The following is a 22,529-nucleotide window of genomic DNA, read 5'->3' as shown; positions in this document are numbered from 1 at the left end:
GTCTCGCGCGACAGTCCGAATAGATCAGAGCAGAAGTATTCCCTTGTTACCTCTCCAGATGTACCCGTTGAATCGGTCGACCCATGCCAGTGCACAGTTGAGCAAAAAGGGCGGAGTCCAATACATCATACTATCGAAATCGACAAGTTTTATGGCCGCTGGCAAGAGGTGCGCCGCTTCGAACAATTGCACGGCGTTCATTACTTCCAACTTGCACAAACCGGCGCACACGTCAAAACACGCGACAAACACCTGGGCGCAGCAGACGAACGTTTCTGCACTTTTCAGCTCGGTTTGGTCCTTGCACCAGGAGTGCTAGTGTTACACTACACTGCACTGGCATTACTGTGTAGTATTAATAGTGCACTATTGTGAACTAGGGAAGAAAGTGCAGCGAAATCGAGCTTTCAGCTGTTTGTAGTGTTATCAACGGGCAGACCCGTGCTGTCCAAAGAGCAAGCATGACGGCGTTTCCATTGCAGCTTTTTTTGAGCTTTCGCACGTCACAGCAGTCGTTCACTCGATACGTGCTTAGCGTGCATACCCTCACGCATTCGCATCCGGCGACGGGAGCGGTTCGCGGATCCGGCTCCGGCGTCGCGCCAGGCATATTCAGCGCGTGTACAGGCAGACAGCGCGGGTTCACGACGCCACTCCCGTTATCTTCGCGCACCTCACTTATCTGGGACATAAAAAGGGCCGCCGTCAGCTCCTCGGAAGCGGCCGCCGAGACGGCACCCCGGCGACAAGGCGCCCATTTGCGCGCGCTCTTCTTTTTTCGCGAACATCCTGCGGGTATTCCTCGCATTGGGCAGGCGCCGACCGTTATGTACGCGTGCAGGTCGGACGCCCGCTGTCATCACAGTGCGTGGCCAACGAAAGATATATGTGCGGAAGTTGCATCTGCAGCGCCGAAGGCAAAGCTTCTATTTATATCCGGGCAACCCGTATTCTTACGCATGATTTTTTTCCCTCCTTTTCTCTGCCTCTCCTCATTTGCGTACTTCGCGACGGGAACACTGTTTACTTTCTTTTTTTTTTTGCAGTGCGTCCTGTATTACTTGGCACGAGTTGGACGGGAGTAAATGCCACAGGATAACGCCATTTGCGTATATTAGGATGTATGTGGCGGCACTCCTCAACGACGATCACAGAAGCGAATCGCTGACGCCACATATGTCGGGTCTGGGCGGTCGATCGACTAAACGTATCGTATCAAATCACTTTCCTCAAATGGTTAATCGGTGAACTTGACGTGAGCTGTACGCATACTACCCCAAATTGGGAGGAGGTCTAAGGGTATCCTGCGCGCTCGTCACCCCTTCCTTATAAATATGGTTACGACGTCTTGTAACTGTACTGCCTGCCTACGAAAATATTTCCGTTTGTCTGTTCATTGTCTATTGACTGTCTATCGAAAAACGTCTACTGAAAATGTATGGCCATAGTCTGTATGCAGGACTTGTAGTATGATTTGTCTCTAGAAAGTATATAGAGTTTATAGACTACATTGTATGGACAGTCTATAGACTGTCTGTATAAATTTTGTGATGGGCCTCCGCAGCATGACGCCAACCGTGAATAGGACGTACAGCTGTTGACGAAACAAAATACAACCTACCGGGCTTTCTTCTGGGCCGTGCAGTTCGGCTTACTTTGCATCGGAAGCATTCTAAATAATTCCCACGAGAGGAACTCGTTCTCACCTCTCAGAAGCGTAAGACTTCATTGAGTGATGTAAAGAGGCCCAATACGTGGCTTTGAAGCGAAGCGCCTGGACTGTATGTTTGTAACAGAAATGTCTGACACGAAATGTCCGGTCGTTCCCCCTTCCCACCACCGCTCTTTAAAGTGTACGGATGTAGGTTAGTGCAAGGAGTTATTCGATTGAAAGCCAGCGATTAATTAGTTTAAGAGACCAAGCAAAATGCTTCGTCGTTGTCAGTTCTTCGTCCTCGTATTCGCAGTAGAAGCCTTCCGGTATGAAAAGTGACGGCTCTCGGCAGTGCGTTTACTGCGTCAGTTTCATCGAGCTGCCTGTACCTGTTTCTTCTACGGCTTCAAAATCTTGCAGCGTCAAGCGAGCAGACGAGATAGACCAGCGCGTACTTCGAAAGCTTGCAAGCTCCTCGGTCATCGTGTCAGCGAGATGGTCGCAGGTCTCGGAGTAATATTTCTACCTCTGAAGATATGACCTTCCATTTGATGCACCAGGACAGAATCCTAAATCTGCTGGTGGCAACACCAATGCGGTTGACGCATGTGTAGTTGGGGTCGTGCTTGATTCGGGGATATACAAAAGGCCCCAAAAGGAAAGTATGACTCAGGGATCCTTGCTGGAGAGGCCCATTTGCACACCCGGACGCGGACATGACAGCCGCTTAAGGCTCGGGAATTAATAGCGTAAACGTGGGACCGTGAATTGGCTCTCTTTACGGCACTTCATACAGTGCGACAATTGTCAGCACTAGTTCAAACATTAGTTCCAACACTGCACGATGGATTTTATCCGGAAGAGTTACGCTTACTCCTCTGCTGACGACGCTGTCTTTAGCACAAACGGATTCCTTCGGCATCTGAAAACAAAGTGCACAGATAGCACAGACCGCTGGAGTTTCGTTAGGGAAGGCGTACTGCGGGCATAGCAATTTGCACACCGTTCGAACCGTGGCACAATCCGGACACTACATTCACCGCTTGTTCCATTTTCGAAAAAAAAAGCGCATTGAACCGAAGAAGCATGGCGGTGAACGACGGCTCCGACGCAGATGGCAACATGCATTCGCGATACTTCCGCTTTGAGTCTGCCCGTCGAAACGGATGCAGCAAGATCAGATGTAGTACAACCTTCTAGAACACTGTAGATGCAGCGACGAAACCCCCGAAGAAGCAAGCAAAACATCCCGCAGACATCCATCCGTATGCGGCGGCGGTGGTTTTCCCTCCTTCCTGCATGACAGTGTGCCAGTGTCAGAGGGAGGAGAAGGGGGTTACGAGAGGAGGAGGGAAGAGGGCGAGGCGGGAAACGCAACGGTGAAACAACCGACACGAGACGAGGCGCGGCGGCGGGGAAGGAGACGCGCTCAGACGCGCTTGCCTGCCTGCTTCGTGCGCTTTGTAATGCGCGCCAGCGCTGCTGTGCGGAGGAACGCTGCAGCGGTTTCGCGGAGAAGGCGCTACACGGAAGGTCATCACACCCGCCACCCTTGTCACGCTTCGGGGAGCAGGTTTCCCTCCGGACGGAGAGGGGCAAATGCGGGCGTCTGCTACGCGGGTAAAAACCTCGACGTTGAGCTCATACGGGCACGGCACCGTTTGCATTGTCTCCGCATTGGGATCGGGCACAAACTGCACGAATGAATGAGAGGCAGAAGCGCCTGAGGAAGCGCGCGAGAAAGAAACCGCGCATTTTGAGGTGACAAGCAGCGTGCTTTGCGGACGGGAAGAGAGGCACGCCTGTGCTCAGTAAAGCGTTTGCGTAATCGATTGAGGGAAGCATACAAAGGTGGTTGCAGAAACCACATTTTAACCGGAAACAAACCGAAAACAACTAATACGCCCTAGGGAAGTGTGTCGAATCTAGCGAGCCGATGAGCGCTTAGCGGCGGAATATGCGTCGTCTCAGCATGCTGATGGAGTGTATAGTAGGGGTGGTGGTGAAAAACATTTATCATCCATTAAACAATTAATTTGTCTGGGGGTAGGGCTGTATTGGCTGGGTATCTGCACGGGTGCCTGGCGAGCAGAAGGACATGTGAGAGCACAGTCTATTCTTCCGCCGTTTGTGGGAATCTTTCGTCGAGGCAAGCGTTACTGTGGCCGACTGTTACCGCGGAGGGTGGGGGCGTTGTAAGTTCCGAACTTGGTTATGGGCCTTCGGGAGTTGCTAACAATTCGTCCTGTATTACTCCGCTGACCAATCGAAATAGTAAACAAAATTAGCTTTCTAATTTTTCACTGTGTAGAAAAAGCTAGATGAACCAAGATTCGGGAGCGTAATTTCGTCTTCAGATTGGCTTTTTGTTTCGGTAACAAGAAAAACTTTGACGGCAGACAACTTTCCTGTTGCGGAGGAATTCTGGGGCCCTAAATTCGGGTGGACACAGTTTAGGGAAGGGAGGAGGGGGGGGGGGGTCCTTCCCCACGCGAATGCTGCACATTGCACGTTAAACGTGCAGTCGTCGTTTACACATTTGTTAGGTTGGGGCAACCAAGCCCCTGCCTGCACACGGTCGTTTACACAGTGTGAACAAGCAGCAAGGGAACAACGAGTAATGCATACTAACGAATATCTTTAGAAGTCACGGAAAAGTAGACACACGCACCAAGCGCCTCCCCTCCCCTTTAAATATGCTCTTCCGCAGTCACTGCACTCTGTTTCGTCACAAGTGAGCTGCTAAAACAATACCCGCAGCTAGGCAATCAGTGAGATCTCTGTGGTGCTGGTATTCCACTCTGGAACTGTTCGACAAAATTGTGAGCAAATTTTTCACACACCAAATAGCCGAAGGACTTTCAGGTAGTGAAGCAGTTAGCGCACAATTAGTTCCCTTCGTTTTTTTTATTTTGTCGTTAAACCCGATTACCCCAGATGTCTGCATCGCAAGAGAGCTTTAGTAATATCCGGTTAAACAGAATTCCTTCCCGAAAAAAAAAAAAATGTTTTTGAGCAAAATGGCGCAGTAATTGCCTCACATCTCGGTGGACACCCTCACCGCGCCGTAAGGGAAGGGATAAAGGTGGGAGTGAGAGGAGAAAGAGAGAAAGAGGTGCCGTAGTGGAGGTCTCCGGGATAATTTCGACCACCTGGGGATCTTCAACGTGCACTGACATCGAACAGCACGCGGGCGCCTTTGCGTTTAGTCCATCGAAACGCGGCCGCCGCGGCCGGATTCGAACCCGGTAACTGGACTCAGTAGCCAAGCGCCCTAACCAAGCCACCGCGGCGGGTCGAATTCCCGAAAACACCTCCTTTTTTCCCCCATTTTCAGAACCCGGTTGCATTAAACCTCCAAGATGCAGGAACTGAATCTCGGAAGGGTCGTCGAAGTTAATTGTCTGCAATCGAATTCTAGTCATGATAGTTAAACTGCATTTCAGTCGTTTTTATTTTACTGTGCATAGCTTCGGATCACGATGGGGACGAAGAAACCGTGGAAACCTAGACGCCGTAACACGTACGTTCGCACGAGTGAGTCAGATGCTACCCTCACTAGCTCCAAAGCCTATGTGCATTCCGAATGACGCACTTTGGAGGATTGTTCTCGCAGTTGTAGTGCATGCACCAGCCCTGTAGTTATTAAATCTTCGCGGCTAATCTGAATGCGGATTATGAGGAAACGGAAAATTAAAAAAAAATATATAGAAAATAACTTCCTACATCGCTCAGTGCAGCTTTCATAATTTATTCGGGGAATTATGGAGCGTTACGTCCCGCAAGAGAGAGGGTACGCATTTATTAAAGCCAATCATTACACAGGCAACCCCTCAAGAAAGCACCCGATTTCTGCTCTCCTTTACTTCCCGATTTTTTAAACACATATAGCACGGACATAGCAGTCCCTGGATATGATGACACCAGGGTGGAAATTTGGGCAAGTCGGTATCGATCCATAACATAAGAGTAGCGCAAAACCAGGACGACGGACAAAAGGGGAGTTGTTGGTGTGTGTTCTCTCCCCCTTTTGTCCGTCGTCCTGGTTTTGCGCTACTCTTATGTTATGGATATGATGACAGTTCCATCATCACATATCGCGGAACTGCCCGAATGTACAGTCATTGGAAACTTTTACTTTATGGCGGCGCAAGTACTGTAGTACATCGGGAGAATTCGATGCACATAGCTAGCGATAATCACGCGCAAGACTACACTTTAGAAAAAAAAAAAAAGAAATCGGAAAAAAATACTGGCCTGCGCAGGGATCGAACCTACGACCTTCGCGTTATTAGCACGACGCTCTAACCGACTGAGCTAGCAGGCCGGAACGGCAGCCGGCGGATTCAAGCGGTCTAGGTGCTTGTGCAATGGCGTTTCCTGCCAAAGAGAACGATAGCGCTCGTCGGGGTTGTTGCGAAACAGGCCGGCAAGCGCTAGCTATCGCGAGTCGGTCGCCCGACAGGCGCGTGTGCGAGCGTGCGCCGAAACCGGTCTGCCGGCGCGCGTAGAACGCAGCCCAACTTCGAGAGCGCCGCCCATGTCTGGCCGGGCTTCCAAAGCTGAGTCAGCGCCGGCACTGAGTCGGAGCTCCTCCAGCCTCTGCACCGGTTGCAGAATTAAGGGCTTCAATTGATCATTAATACAGCTGTGGCTGCCACCGTATAAAATTAGGTGGTAAAATTGATTGCGGAGCAGTGATTAGCGCAGAAATTGCAGGCATTTCATATTTTGTGCAACGACGCTTCTGAAATTGTCGCGTCTGTGACAAGTACGTGTATCTTTTCAGCGTGAGCAGCTCCTTGTCACCGAACTGTGAAATTTTTGCTATGTGCGGCCAGTGCACGCTGTTGCGTTGCACGACACTGCTGGCCTGTGGGCCCGCGAACTCCGGGAAACTGTTTGTGCCGCGAGCGTCCCGGTCTCCCCTCGGCGCCGCAGGGTGCCGGCCTCGTCGTGGACGCGGGGCTCATTTTCAGCCGAAGACGCACTCCTCGCGAACTTGACATGTTTATGAGGGTCGCGAAGCGCGGCTGTCCCCTCTCCTCTCGCATCGGAACTCGGGGTGGTCTGCATTCGGCCCCCAAGGACGCTTCTTCCAAGAACCGCGGCTTGGTCACGTGACCACGGCGTTCGAGAACTCGACCGTCAGCGGACAAAGGGAGTCTTCCTCCAGCAGCGGAAGAGAGCAGCTGCTCGGGGAGCCAGTCTGTATTTTCCTAGGGCCTGGGGCCCTCTTTTCGTTTGGGTCAATTCTTTTAATAAAGACCCAATTCCTAGCCTTCACCGTGTCAACAGCCCGTACCTCGCAACAAACTGGTTGGCAGCGGCGGGATAAGGACAAGGCTGGTGGACAACTGCTGACGAGAGAGCGCCTTCGAGGATCCGGGATCATCGGAGCTCCGCTACGTGGCTCAGGGAGTCACCTTCGTCGCAGCGCAGCGTGAAGGCCAGGCGAGAAGACAACCACTTAAAGGCAACAACGACGATCTGGGATCGCCGGACTTGGCAGTTCCTGACTTCGGAAGTCACGGTGGCCATCAAGGGCTCCTGGTTGGGTGAGTGCTGAAGCGACTACGTATTGCCAGATGATTTAGAACAGGGTTCTATCTGAGGAATCGACTGCATTTATTCACCACTGGGTATGTGAGTAGTTTGCAAATTTTGTAGTCGGCTCTCGCCAACCATGGACATAAAGAAACTCAGTAAAGATGAATTGCTGCTGTTGGCAGCTGAACTTGGTTTAGAGGTAAACCAAAGTATGAGGAAACCAGAGATTCGCCATGCAATTGAAGAGGTGGAGTTTGAAGAGGACGAGATAACGGATGCTTGGGAAAAGATAGGCCGAGTGGAGAAAGAGAAGGCTGACGAGCGAGAAAGGCAGAAAGAGCAAGAAAAGAAACAGGCGGAGTTGGAAGCGGAGAGAGAGAACAAAAAGATTGAGCTCGAAATCGAGAAGGCAAGGCTCGAGCGGGCAAGGTTAGAACGGGGTGAAAGTGCCGTCACACCTCAGGGAGGTAATGTTAAGATGACGAACTTGCTTCAGCCGTTCAAAGTAGGCGATGACATTGCTCTCTACCTCGTCAATTTCGAGAGGATGTGCGAGAGACAGTCCATTAGCCGCGACATATGGCCAGAAAAGTTGATGGCGTTGCTCCCAGGAGAACCTTCACAGGTTGTGGCTCGCTTGAGTTCTAGTGAAGCGGGTAACTATGATCTGGTGAAATCAAGCCTGCTCGCGAAGTACATGATTTCAACAGAAGAGTTCAGGAGGAGATTTCGGACATCCAGAAAAAAGCAGAATGAAAGTTTTCTGGAATTTGTCTGCACTTTAAACGATAACCTGACGCAGTGGGTAAAAGGCTCAAAGGCAGGGGACGATTTCAAAAAGCTAAAAGATTTGGTTTGTCTAGAGCAGTTCTATGACACCTTGCCAGAAAACATCCGCTTGTGGGTCAGAGACCGGCAAGATGGACTGTCCGTGGAAAAGGCAGCGCAGCTTGCGGACGAGTACGTGGCAAGCCGCAGCTTTCGGCAGCCTAAGGTGGGTCAGGACTTCAGGAACGGATACCAGGGCCAGAAAGTTTATTCCCGAGAGCAGCAGAGAGCTTGCGGAGAAGCGGAGAACAAACAACGCGGTTCTCTGCGCCCTGATACCTCACGTAAGGTTAAGGAGTTTGCGAGTAAAGAGAGTGGTGCTAATTATTCAGAGCTAGAAAAAAGGATGCCTTTGACTTGCTTTATTTGTAAACAGCCAGGTCATTTTGCTCGAAACTGCCCGAAAGAAAGGCCAGTGTTGGCCTCGTTGAGTGACCACCCAAGAAACCATGACCTTTTGCAACCATACACTAGAGATTTCATCGTAAATGGGCAGAAATGCAGATTACTGAGGGATTCGGCAGCCACCATGGATGTTGTGCATCCTAAATATGTCACCAAGGAAGACTATGTGTCGGAGTGCGCATGGATTCGTCAGGCAGTCAGTGAAGACTCTGTGTGTCTGCCGATGGCTAAGGTCGAAATTGAAGGTCCATTTGGCACACTAAGCACGGTAGCAGCTGTATCGAAGGGTCTGCCCGAAGGCTACCCTTACCTCTTTTCGAACAGTTCGGAACAACTTCTGAATGAAAGGGGTCGTGCTTTCGCTGACGCCGAAGCCCAAGTAATGGCTCTAACTCGGGCTAAAGCGCGACAACTTTCGCAGAAGCTTATCTACCAAGATCAAGAGACAGCAGCTGATACCAGTGAACTAATTAATGCCGAAGTTGGGGAGAAGGAGGGAAGGTGCCATGTTGAAATGGCTGCACCCAAGGAAGACGAGGCTGGCGTATCGCACAAGGCGCGGAGCAGCCAGCGCTCTAGAAAAATAGAAAGCGAGCTAAAGACTTCGTTTGTCGCTCCTACTTCGCACAGCCTTGATAAGCTGCTTGAGGTCAACAAAGATAGGCTGAGGTCGGAACAGAAAAGCGACCCGACTCTTCAGGTATTCAGAAATGACATGACAGAAGGCGTGTCATCACAGAACATTTCCTTCCGGGAGGAAAGCGGAGTTCTGTACCGTCACTACGAAGATAAGCGAGGAAAGAAATTTGACCAGCTATTAGTACCTGCTCGATATCGAAGGGAATTGCTACACCTCTGTCACGAGAATTCATGGGCGGGACACCTTGGCGTAAACAAAACGAAAGCAAGGTTGCTTCAGGAATTTTACTGGCCAGGTTGTTTCAGGGATGTTCAGGATTTTGTCCGAACCTGTGAGATTTGTCAGAAAGTGGGAAAATCCACGGACAAGTGGAAGGCTCCAATGGTAAACGTACCTATAATTTCCGAGCCTTTCCACCGAGTTGTTGTTGACATTGTGGGGCCGTTACCAAAAACTAAATCAGGGCACAAGTATCTGTTGACGTTGTTGTGTCCCGCGACTAAATTCCCCGAGGCCATACCACTAAAGGAAGCAACTTCTGTTGAGGTGGTTGATGGTCTGTTAGCTGTATTTTCGCGTGTAGGATTCCCTGCGGAAATACAAACTGACCAGGGAACGACTTTCACTAGTGCACTGACCACTACCTTTCTGGAAAAATGTGGGATACGAATCCTACACAGCTCTGTTTATCATCCACAGAGTAATAGCGTGGAAAGGTGGCATGCAGTGCTCAAGAAAGTATTGAGAGCTATGTGCTCAGAGAGGAAATTGGACTGGGACTGCTGTATTCCGGGCGCGCTTTTCGCCTTGCGCACAGTGCCACATGAAGGGACTGGATTTGCTCCAGCAGAGCTGGTATACGGGAGGAATCTGCGCGGTCCGGTAAGACTAGTTCGTGAGCTCTGGGAGGACGAACGTGTGGACAGAAGCGTAGTTGAGTATGTGTTCGAACTACTGCAGAGATTAAGTGAGACGAAAGAGATTGTTAGGTCAAACTTGGAGAGAGCACAGAAGGTGGCGAAACGCTACTATGACAGGAATGCCAGGAAGAGATCGTTCGAAGCTGGCGACAAAGTAATGATACTGCGCCCTAACAGGCGGCATAAGTTGGAGGTGCAATGGGAGGGACCCGTTGAAGTACTGGAACGCATCTCTGAAGTTAACTACTTGGTCAAACTGCCTGGTAGGAGACGCGAAGAACGGGTCTATCATGTTAACCTAATGAAGCCATTCCTACAAAGGAAGGAGATAGTCAGCATCGCCATAAACGTGGCGCAAGACATTCCGGTAGAAATTCCTTCTCTTCAAGAGGAAGCAGCTTCCCGAATTGAGGAGATCCTCGCGTACACCGTCGACAAATCTGAGTTGAGTCGTGAGCAGGTGGAGGATATTAAGGGCCTGATTACCGAATTTTCGGACTGCTTCCAGAAAAGACCCGGAAAAACCCACTTAATAACCCATGACATTGAGCTGACATCAGAGGTCCCTTTCAAGTCTAAGCCATACCGAGCGTCTCCCAGACAAATGGAAATCATGAAGAAAGAGATAAACAGAATGCTGGAACTCGGAGTCGTTAAGGAGGGTAGCAGCGATTATTGCTCCCCGTGTTTGCTTGTCGAGGTTCCCGGAAAGGATCCACGACCATGTGTGGATTACCGGAGATTGAATGCTGTAACAAAAGACCAAATCTACCCGTTGCCCAATATTGAGGAAAGAGTGGAATTGGTAAGCGGGGCTACGTTTATTTCTACTTTTGATTTGGTGAGAGGATACTGGCAGGTGCCATTAACTGAACGGGCCAGTCGCTATGCGGCGTTCATCACACCTTTCGGAGTTTTTCTGCCGATTACTATGAGTTTTGGCCTGAAAAACGCGCCATTCTGTTTTTCTAGATTAATGGACCGGGTGCTTGAAGGTCTGAGTGACTTCGCATTGCCCTATCTGGATGATGTGGCTGTATTCTCGAAGGACTGGATGTCTCACGTAGAACATTTTAGAACAGTTTTCGAGAGGTTTAGGGCCGCAGGATTGACGCTAAAGGCGAAAAAGTGCCAGATAGGTAGAGCCAAGGTGACATACCTGGGGCACGAAATAGGGCGGGGAAAGCGTGAGCCCCTGAAAACTAAAGTGGCGGCTATCAGAGATTTCCCCATGCCGACAACCAAGAAGGACGTGCGGTCTTTTCTCGGTATGACTGGTTACTACCAGCACTACATTCCGAATTACTCGGAAGTGGCAAGTCCGCTCACCGACAGCCTACGGAAGCAGGAGGCTGATGTGGTCAGCTGGACACGCGCCAAGCAGGAGGCCTTCCAAAATTTGAAGGAAGCTCTGTCATCGCGACCTGTGCTGGTTTCACCAGATTTTTCACGAGAATTCGTTCTCCAGTGCGATGCTAGCAACCGTGGCCTAGGTGTCGTGCTTTCTCAGATAAACGAAAAGAAAGAAGAACATCCCGTGCTGTACCTCAGTCGTAAATTGACGCCGCGAGAGGAATCATACAGCACCTCTGAGAAAGAGTGCCTGTGCATAGTATGGGCCATTCAAAAGCTGTCTTGCTACATCCAAGGTACAAAATTCTCGGTCGAGACCGACCATTGCCCTTTGTCATGGCTGAAGCAAATGTCGAGCAAGAATGGCAGACTCCTGAGATGGAGCCTCATCTTGCAAGAGTTCAACTTCGACGTAAAATACAAAAAGGGAAGTGAGAACCGAAATGCGGACGGTCTGAGTAGAGGGTTCTAAGCTACGGGAATATGAGACGGAGTTAAAGCATCGTCTTAGACCTCTGCGTTGCTTTTGTTGTTGTGTGTTTTGCCATGTGTTGTCGAGAGCCGAATACTTGTTCAGCAGGAACAGGCAGGGAGAGTTTTCTGGAAAACGGCGTCTGGCAGTCGTTAGTCGCTTGGGCACCGTCAGCCAGGGGTTTCCGTGAACGTATGTGAGTGTGAGTGTGTGTGTGTGTGCAAAGTGAGCGCATACATTTGCCCTGTTGCCGTCCGGAGCGCCTTCTCTCGACCCTGCATCTGGGGACGCAGCCTCGGCGAAGGACTTCATCGGGGGGAGGAGTTTGTTGCGTTGCACGACACTGCTGGCCTGTGGGCCCGCGAACTCCGGGAAACTGTTTGTGCCGCGAGCGTCCCGGTCTCCCCTCGGCGCCGCAGGGTGCCGGCCTCGTCGTGGACGCGGGGCTCATTTTCAGCCGAAGACGCACTCCTCGCGAACTTGACATGTTTATGAGGGTCGCGAAGCGCGGCTGTCCCCTCTCCTCTCGCATCGGAACTCGGGGTGGTCTGCATTCGGCCCCCAAGGACGCTTCTTCCAAGAACCGCGGCTTGGTCACGTGACCACGGCGTTCGAGAACTCGACCGTCAGCGGACAAAGGGAGTCTTCCTCCAGCAGCGGAAGAGAGCAGCTGCTCGGGGAGCCAGTCTGTATTTTCCTAGGGCCTGGGGCCCTCTTTTCGTTTGGGTCAATTCTTTTAATAAAGACCCAATTCCTAGCCTTCACCGTGTCAACAGCCCGTACCTCGCAACAACGCTTGAAATTGCGCATATCGTTTGCTGGAGCAGTTTAATTCACGCCGCATAGGACATCATTAATCTACATAAGCCACCAGAAACATTGATTATATCACAGGACATCTGGAAAATGAGTTATCATGCGTATATTCCATACTCCTTATGACGATATTATTTCTTACGAAGACATAGACTACAGTGTAGTGGATAATATTTTTCTTTTTGGCATTTCGCCGGTCACGAAATCAACGGCCGTGTACTGAAATCTCAGTGCGCGTTAAAAAACCACAGGTGGTCTAAACTGACCCCGATCGTTATTTTGCCGCATAGAAAGCAGTGCTAATGTGGCTCGATAATATGTGTTAATTAATTGGAAAGACATGGGAGAGGCCTTTGCCTTGCGGTGGGCGTAGTAGTCAGGCTGATGATGTTGACGATGATGATGATATGATACTTATCAGGTGATAGAGGAATGCGCAAAATATAACCAGCGTAGCCTTCACAGATTACGAAAAAGCATTTGGTTCAGTTGAAACCTAAGCGGTCTTGCAGATATTGTGAAATCAAGGTGTTGAAGAGGCATATATAGGTACAGGCACTAGAACATATTTTTGGCGGCTGCACACCATCTTAGTACCCCACAAGTAAAGCGGCTATTCGGAATCATCAAGGGTGTCAGGCAGGAAGACACGAGCTATCCAGTACTATTCACCATGTGTTTGCAGGATGCATCAGATAACTTCGCTGGGCGCTGAGGATAAAAGTTAATAGAGAATGAATTAATGGTAGTAATCTCTGATTTGCTGACGTCATTGTCTTGTTAAGGGACTCAGGGGACGAACTGCAAAATATGACTGCTCGAGGGTGTGGACAGGCAAAGGAGAACAGCTGGCCTGAAAGTTAATGTGCAGAAATCTGAAGTAGTGTGCAACAGTCTCGAGAGGGCACAACTGGGGAATTAACAGGGAATGCATCTACTTCGGGAGCGTAGTAACCGCTGACGAGTACACCGAAAGAAAATAAAGAATGGGCTGGAGTGTATTTGGCAGGTACTCTAAGACCATGAAAGGCACTACTACTACTACTACTACTACTACTACTACTACTACTACTACTACTACTACTACTACTACTACTACTAGTAGTAGTAGTAGTAGTAGTAGTAGTAGTAGTAGTAGTAACAGTACTAACACTACTAGTACTATTAGTAGTAGTACTACTAATAAGTTTACTAGTAGCCATCAAGAAGAAATTATACAACAGTTGCATCTTGCCAGTACTCCCGTACATGTGGCGGAAACTGCAAGGTTAACGGAGAGGCTTTGAATTTAAATCGAGGACAGCGCAGCGAGCTATGAAGATGGAAACGATAGGTGTAACGGTAAGAAACAGGAAAAGGCCGGAATGGTCCAGGGAGCAAATATGAGCTAATCACTTCCTATAGTTCAAATTAAGAAGAAGAAGAAATGAGCATCGGCAGTGCATGTAATGCGAAGGCATGATAACCGATGGTCTTTAAGGGGAACGGAAACGACTCCGAAAGAAGGCAGGCTTGGCAGGGGCGGCGGGAACTCATGTGGGCGGTTGAGATTGAAAAGTTTGCGGGAATAATGTGGCCACAGCTGGCACAGAACCGGTTTGATTGGATACAAATGGGCCATTTGTCCTGCAGTGGATGTAGTTAGGATGTGGATGATCATGATGATGATATGCTTGTCAACGCAGGGGGTAGTCACAGTAGAAGAAACGCACATGACACGAGCCCTCTGTTCAGAAGACACTGTGGACTTTTTCTTCGTCGGTCGTTGTCTTTTTGTGCTGGTGAACAACTCGCAGAACCGAAAACCGTTTCGTCTTACTTCGCATGCTGTGCCCGAATTCAGGAATTTTGTATACGTACTGCGTCTAGTACTTCTTTCATGCGGGAATTTCGTTCTAATCATTTGCAACGTCATCAAACTTCTCCATTGCAGCATCGCATTTCTGACTCTCACTGTCTCTGCTATGGAAAGCTGTACAGCTTTTTGGCAAGCACTCGGTCGTTGTCACGAGTTGCACTTCAACGACCTCTCTCAAAATAGGAAGCACGTAATCTCGGTACCCTGTCGGTGCTTATTATTGGACGGGAACTAATTTAAGACAGCGCAGAGCTGTAGAGCTATGAAGAGGAAAATATGAGAGTAAATGTCAAGAGACAGAATGAGAACAATGCGGAACTTAGTTATATCGCAGCAGCCATAATGTGGAAGTCGACTTGGACAGGCAGTGCAATCCGAGGAACAAATAGCATTTAGTCCATGACGGGAAGTGAGTGCATTAATAATTGGTAAATTATCGTGTTCACTACACGCATTGCATGGTTTGTTAATTGGAGAGGCATGGGAGAGGCCTTTGCCCTGCAATGGACGTTGTCAGGCTGCTGCTGCTGATGATGATGATGGATTTGTGTATGGCCATATGGTATGGCTGATGTGGAAAAATCACCCTTTCTTCGTCTAGCCGGACCTTTCCAGAAACCTAATGCTACACTTCAGTCTTGTCTCGAAGGTATTACGTCAGTTTTGCTTAAGATTCATTGAAGAACAATACAGCGCATCCTTCAAATAACACTCTGCACAGCTCGACGTGGTGGTGGTGGTGGTGGTGGTAGTGGTTTATTAAAAAAAAAAAAAACGTGAAGCAAAAGAGTGTTGCCGGCCGCGGCAATTGCTATCTAATATCTTAAGCACCTGAGCTGCAGCCGGCGGAAACGAAAGGGAAAGGGAGAGGATAGTGAGGAGAAGTATAGAGGGGAGCGACAGCAAGAAAGGACAGGGGAGAGCTTTGTACACTATTTACAAAATACAAAAGTAATCAAGTTCGCGCCGCCCGCGCGCTAATGTCCAAGCATTGTCCGAAAATAAGTGCGCGCGAGCGGCCACTGCGCAAAATTACTTACACAAGAAGTAAACTGTATGTACATAGCCGCGCGCACGTAGCGTCCTGTCTCGGACTAATCGCGCGCGCGGCACACTGCACTAGCGGCCGGGGTGGGGCGCCCGACCGCGTATACCGTCCGAGGTAGCACCCACGGAGCGTTCGTGTCACGCGTGCACTACTTGGCGTAGAGCAAGCGGGAAGTCAAATCCGCCTGCTCGATGAACGCACAGAGGCTCACCATTGTTCTGCCACGGGTGCGCGCACTGCAGGCCGCGCGGCCACAGGAGCGCTTCGAGACTGTCCGGGATGATTCCCAGCGCCCTGTAGGCCGCGAGCATCTCGCGACGCGGCACTGCAGAAGCGGTACAGCGAAGGAGCATGTGCTCTAATATCTCCACTGCGCCGCAGTCAGCGCACGCGTCGCTCGACGAAAGTCCGTGGCGCACCCGTCTTTCCCCGGGCCACACGCAGCCGACGCGCACTCGGATGATCATCGCCCGCTGGAGGCGCGGATTTCGTACATTTCTTTTTTTTTTTTGGTTGCGCTCCTGTCGAAGGCCACGTGCGCCTTAGTTATTGCAGGACTGCACTGAATGAACGGTGCAATAAAAGAACAAAATAACGCAGCAAAGTCCCACGGGAACGATGGTGGCTCAGTTTAGCCTCAAGAAGAGCACTTTAGTTTGATGATAATTTACAGTTATTCAATTCGTAATTACTTTGCATCAAAACAAAGCACCCCCCCCCCCTTTTTTTTTTCAGAAAGCTGCAAACATTTTGTGGCACGTCTGTGTGCATACCATTAGTTTTACATCGTGGGTTCTTCGCAGACTATGTCTATGCGGCCCGTATGCATAATGTGCATGTGGTATCGCATAAGCTCCAGCGTACGGTGTGTGAACATATGCTACCTGCATTGCTTCGTATAGACATATGCTCGGAGCGAGCCAGGCTTGTCTGGGACGTGCATGCAAGAAATGCGGCCCGTGACTGAATAGCTTGCAAACGCGTGGATGTACGCTGCTAGCGATGTGAATGCAAACGCGGGACATGTATCTCCTCTGCAAGCCAGTTGGCTGATCCGTCGCCTTTCAGTGCACGAATGAATTCTAGGGGATCCATGCCCGAGTTCCAAGACGACGATTTCGCGACGACGCTACGGAACTAACGAACAACGTCACCTGAATAACAATAATGGGAGCTCACGCTTTTGCAAGCATACTTATAGATCGTTATAGAGCGTACAGTACACAAATGACAGTGTATTGGGAGGATGGGTTATATATGTTATCTATAGGTGATCTATAGGTACCAGATGAAGAAGGAGATAGCCTCAACCGAATAGATCGGATTCTATGGGAGCTTCCTTGAGAATGCGAAGATAATGCAAGGGCAAGGGACGATATACCCTATAATCCGCCGCCAATCGCAAGCGCAATCTATGGGAATACTTCTGCAGTTCGCGGTCGCACCCAGCGTTTCACGAATGTGTGCGAACTGCTGTTGCAGGCACCGAAAACAGCGACACAAGGCGTCAAGGACCTCGAATGACTCAGACTGCTCGACACCATAAACTGCTGCGCGCGCCGCATAGAGGCGCGGAATTCGAGCTGCTGCGACGTCCTCGAATCCGCGCAAATGCGGATTTTCTTTTACGACGCGCAGCGAGCAACTGCAGGTAATGACATACGGCGACGACGCGTCGAGAAAGTGGGACGCTCCGCGCCTTCGCTGTCGGAATGGCGCTTGGTGGCTTATACATACACGACCGGGAATGGCAGCACTCAAGGTCGTTGTCGCCGCGTCTGTGTCCGTGAGAGCGAGCGCTGCAGCTTCGAAAACGAACTCGGCCACGCCCTGATATGAAGCAGGATATTGGATGTTCCGTGTTACTGCTGAAGCGCGCGGCTGGAAAGACCGACAACATGTCCGGCCTCTCTCCTCGTATTAGTCATACCTGGCTTTCCTGCTTCGTAATCGAGCAGTACAGGAGTCGCGCACAGCAGGCTTCTTTCCTTTTTTGTTGTTTATTTACTTGTCTTGTTTTGTAGCGAAAGCTTCACTACGGAACCTCGGGCTTCGATCGCGGACCGTGTAAATTTGACCTTCAGCTCAGTTAGAGGTCAAACCATGAAAAAGAGACAAAGAAATTGAATCAATATCCATGACTTAATCGCCGTAGCCAGCACACCTCGTGTTGTTGTTGTTGCCTCAAAAACGATGGCACATACCCACGATGGGGGATTGGCCAGGGTTTGGTGTGTTAAACTGCGCCACACTCTCGCGCTGTGCATTTGAGAGCGTCGTCTTCATCAACTTCCATCTGCTAGGTCCCGCGGCACTGCCTGCTCACCGTCCTCTTCTACGCAGCACAGATCCGTGCTTTCGCTCCGATTCGAATGTACTAAACATTCTATGTAGTGACACTGCAACGCAGCATCGTCGAAAGTACCTGCCCATCCACGTATCTACATCGCACGGATGTTTCGTTGGTAGTAGGGGTTTGTCCACGAATTAAATTTTTGAGAGAGCGATGCTGAAGTTTTGGCTGGAAGGGAGTGTCGTCACATGAGCCAGCCAGGTGGTTGTAAGCCGCGGCGTTTACGTAAAAGCACACTACATCGACTGGGACGTCTGTGCGGCTCCAGTAGTCATCCACCACACTTGCCTTCCGGGTTTCGTAAATAATGCGCGCAGGTATTAAACGTGTATCAATTTCTTCTTCGTATATGCATGTTTCGCGAGTGATAGTACGGTTCAACGGAGGAGGGCGCTGACAGCGACCACGAAGTCACACAAGGGACTCAAAGTTTAGAGCCGAACCAGGAACAGGAGGACTAAATACCGAGACACGACGAAATCGGCGCCAACTGACGCGAAATCGCGGAACTTCGCAACTTCGTATCTTTCTCGCTCTTTGTCGGTTGAAGCGTGGTAGAGTGAGTGGACTGGCCGCGCCCGCTTCCTTCCTCGTTTAGAGCCCACGCGTTGACGACGTTGCTCTTGTGCCGGCGACAATGGGCGAGCGGCCGTAACAGAGCGCCGCTGGCTACGCCTCCAGCCGGACGTCATTTCCGCCGATAAGATTCGCTTTTCCTCGGAACGCACGGACGCTAAGGGGTGCCTCGATGGCGGCCGCTATGTATAGACCGCTCGGCGAACAGCGGAGGCTCGCGGTTTTGCAAAGAACCGGGCAGTGCTCTAACAGCAAAGCGATGTCCGGGAGGAGACCGGGAAGGAATCAGGATGTTTGTTATATACATACGCACTTACATACTCTTCGCAAGGTGTTGCTTGCGCTTATCAGGCGGTCTTGTGTGTTTTCTTGTTCGGAGAAGTACAGTTATACTCGCTCACGTATACCTCTGAGCAAGGTACCGTAGATAAGAAATACCCTGCAGCTACTGCATTGCGCGGCGTCGCTGGGATTTGCGCCTCACCCGACAAGCAGCAGGCGTTGAAGGCAAGAATAGAATAGATCTCGCCGACGCCTTCCTGGTATTACAACTAAAACGTATCTGAGTAGCTAGGGGACAAGAATAGCTCAGATAGCGTTGTATTAGCACCTCTTTTTGCACTACGCGAAGTGATAAAACAAAACTGCTAAATGCGTGCATTTTTGCGCCTATTTCTAAGGGGGGGGGGGGGGGGGGGGGGACACTAATCTTCGTTAGGTAGTTAGTCAAAACCAGATCTCATAACACAGAATGTAACTCCTCTCCTGGCAAACCGCTCCCGGCATGCGTCCACATTTCCTCCTACAGAGGGAACAGAGAGATGTCAAATGAGATACCAAGCTCGTGCTTCGTATACTCTACACGACACACTCGGACGCGGTCTCTGCTCCTGGCCACGTCGCATGCAGTCGGGGTGCCAGTGAATGTTCCTTGTAGCTAGGTTGTGGCTAACGAAAATAGGTTAACGTGCTTAAAGAGGGAAGGAACGGATCCTAAATATACGTGACATCGTCAAACGTCACCACATACACGGGTGGGAAGTGTTCCATTCGATTCTTCCTCATATCTTTCTTGTTCGTAGCCGTCGCCGGGGCCGCGCCCTGCAGGCCTTGAACCGCCGCAGCACTTTCCGATTCTGCTCGCTTTCCCTACACGTATAGCGTTTACGCCGCCTCATAACGAAAGCGAAATGCCGCGCTGCCGCATACCATGCGTTCCGCATGGACGGCTGTGTATGCGGCTCGACACATGCCCTTGCCTATCACGACGGCATGACGAAGGACCCCTGCTCCTGCGTATCGAAAGTAAGGCATACAGGCGTACCCTGGAACTCTAGCCTATATACCTAGGTACTTATGTGTACACGCGTAATACGCATCACTGTGAGCATTGATCGATGGAAGCATATAGATCAGGGTCAAGGATGCGTAGGTCACTGCGTAACTCCAGCAAGTATACGCGACGTCGGAACAGCCTCAAATACGGAGTTACACGCGCATGTTAAACATAAACGGTTCCAACACCTCGGCGGGTTTGTCTGTGAAGACGGTTTAGCCGTTGACCTGCACGTTATTCTGCCGAACTGCGGTCATTCTCCAATGATTCCTTATTTGTCGAGTGATTCAAGTCGCCGGTTTTAGAGCGTTACTGAACTGCGATTTTGAGTTCACATTCGTTGCTCTCGCCTAGTGGCTTTCAGCATATCAGCCGCCATCAGAAACTTTCGAACTGCAGGAGCATTTAAAGTGTCACTGAACTGCGAACGCAGCTTTTATCCATTAAAAAAAAAAAAAATCTTTCTTTTTTTTTTTTTTTTGTAACGTCTGGTATGTGTTCTCTCTTCAAGTGCCCTTGAGCTCCGCCGAAGTGTTTGCGACTTTACGCCTTACCTCACGTACTTATCAGTCGTGCACATGTTGCCATATAATGTGCAGGCACGGCGATATAATGTGCCAAACGAGCCGGCGCGCAAACAGAGGGGGTGACCATATCTGCATCGTGAAGTGGTTTTTCCTTGAGAGGCTCGCATGGCTGCGAAGCGATAACCGTGACGTCACGCACCCTGGCACATGACGTGCGATACGACAAGGAAGGACGTGAATTCCGTCCACTCAGACGAGGAACTGAACGGTCGGTTCTTCAAGCGGCTTTGTAGTGCTCCGCATTTGCACGTCAGTCAGGCTCTTCAAAAATGGCCGCACATTGTTGCGTCATCACTGAAGTCATCGTAAAAGGGACAATACTAAGTACGAATTGAAACCCATCTATATATCGACTGATTACTGCGGCCTAGTGACAAACAGCGTACTTTGAAGAAGACGGAGCTTTTGTAAGCTACAGCGAAAGACGAAAACTGAAATACAGTAAAATGAAAGGCTGCGCTATAGATGGTACTGGTTCTGCATGGTTCGAGCGTCCTTCTTTCTCGGCCTTCGTCTGTTTATGCTCAAACCATACAGTACACTGTATCGCCGGCTATCGGCCGCTTTCACAAGCTAACTGCGATGAAGGAAAGTAATGCGTTAAAACTAAGGATCCCTGAGGCTAGACCGCACCGCCATCCACGTCTAGTCAGTGATCACGGAGTCCCTATTTCTCTCGATGTCATCATCGACGTCATACGCTTGAATCGAGTGGCGGGAAAGAAATGCTTTATTGTTAGCTTTAAATTTCTCCGTCTTCTGCTGCGAAATGAACGCCATTAAAGACACAGAAAGCCAAACAATTCAAATGTAAACAAGAAAAAAAAAACTGGGTGGGGCTGCCCTCAATGTCCCCCTAAATGGGCTGAGAGTTTTGAGCTATACTCCGTGGGAGCGCTATATAGTCGTCTTGCCTCCTGCGCTATTGTATGTTATTAGGATCGGGTGAGCGTGGTCGGGCCTGAGAAGGGACGAGGAAGGGCGGGAGACGGGGTTGCGATGAAAACGAAGAAAACTTTATACAGGCTATTTACATGATTACAGAAGAGCAACTGAGAGGGACTCTCAGTGGATGAGGACTGCTTCGCTAGCGGGAGAGCACACTGGAGTCCTCAAAACAACTCCCCGTTAAATAGCGCACAGATTCCCCAGATCCCTGTCTGGGGAAATAGTTCGAAGAATGACGCCCAATCAGACGGACAGTTGTGGCCACTGTTGATACCGCCCACGGCAGGGGCGGCGCTGGGCCGTGGTGCTCTGCCGCAGCTCGGTTGATGGGAGAGGGTAGAGGCTCAGTAATTAAACACTGCTGTCTTTCACTAAGCACACCACCACTCTGTTCGTTGACCCGAGGGTCGACTCGGCCACGGAACGCCGCCATCGTCGCCGCATCTTCGGCCTTCGGCGATCTTCGACCTTCGCCGCTGCGACCATGGTCCCACGGTCCTGGAAGGTCGCTGCCTAATCCACTTAGGCAGGAGGGGGGGGGGGGGGGGGGGGCATCCCAAACCCAACAGCACCCCCGCCACCAGACAATGCGTCCGGAAGATGAGCCGCTCCTACGCAGCTCGGCTGACAGGACGTGCAAGAGGGGGCTCTCGTTTTCTCCAGGCCTCTCTTCATCGGCCGTCGATGTCCGGCTCTCGGAATTTCTCTGGAAGGCGAGTCAAACGGAACCACAAACGCCAAGCCACACACAGCAAAAGCAAGTGCCGTCTGTTGCCCACTCGCCCCGCCAGACCAAAACAAAAGAAAACTGATTAATCAGACTTCCCTCTAAGTAAAATCTTAAATGAAACAAAATTTTCCTGAACGAACACGAAGTGCGTTGCCAGTGCACGGTTCAAGTGTTCGGACCTCTTCAAAGTGTTGTCATAATGCATGACACTTCAAGAAACAGAAGGAAAATTAGAATGGGTTTAGAATCGGTCGGACAAATTGAAACGATTCTCGATGTCACCCGGGCAGGCAGGAATCAGCCGAGAAGTCAGACAGAGGTTTGCAATTTTGCCCCAAGCTAATTCCTATTCGCAGCTGCTACAGCTGCCCATGTCGTCTTCGTGGCGTTCTGCATCGCAGCAGACACGTCTTAAATGTGCGAAACTTGCACAACAAACCTGCAGAAGTGAAACT

The 22,529-nt window shown here is 50.3% G+C and overlaps 1 protein-coding gene and 1 non-coding gene across 3 annotated transcripts in view; one reads left to right on the top strand and one right to left on the bottom strand.

The window, feature by feature from the left end:
* The window catches only part of LOC149339320 (ras-related protein Rab-8A-like), a 113,565-nt gene that overhangs the window by 67,149 nt on the left and 23,887 nt on the right, over window positions 1-22,529 (top strand). The gene's annotated exons all lie outside the window — the stretch shown is intronic.
* On the bottom strand, window positions 5,908-5,981 carry TRNAI-AAU (transfer RNA isoleucine (anticodon AAU)). Its single transcript has one exon. It is a non-coding gene; the product is annotated as a tRNA-Ile (tRNA).

The sequence above is a fragment of the Amblyomma mixtum genome, chromosome 6 (genome assembly GCF_055824585.1).
Source record: "Amblyomma mixtum isolate Tamu chromosome 6, ASM5582458v1, whole genome shotgun sequence".
Taxonomy (NCBI): domain Eukaryota; kingdom Metazoa; phylum Arthropoda; class Arachnida; order Ixodida; family Ixodidae; genus Amblyomma; species Amblyomma mixtum.
Note: the sequence above shows the minus strand (reverse complement) of the source record. Positions and strands in the feature narration are given on the sequence as shown.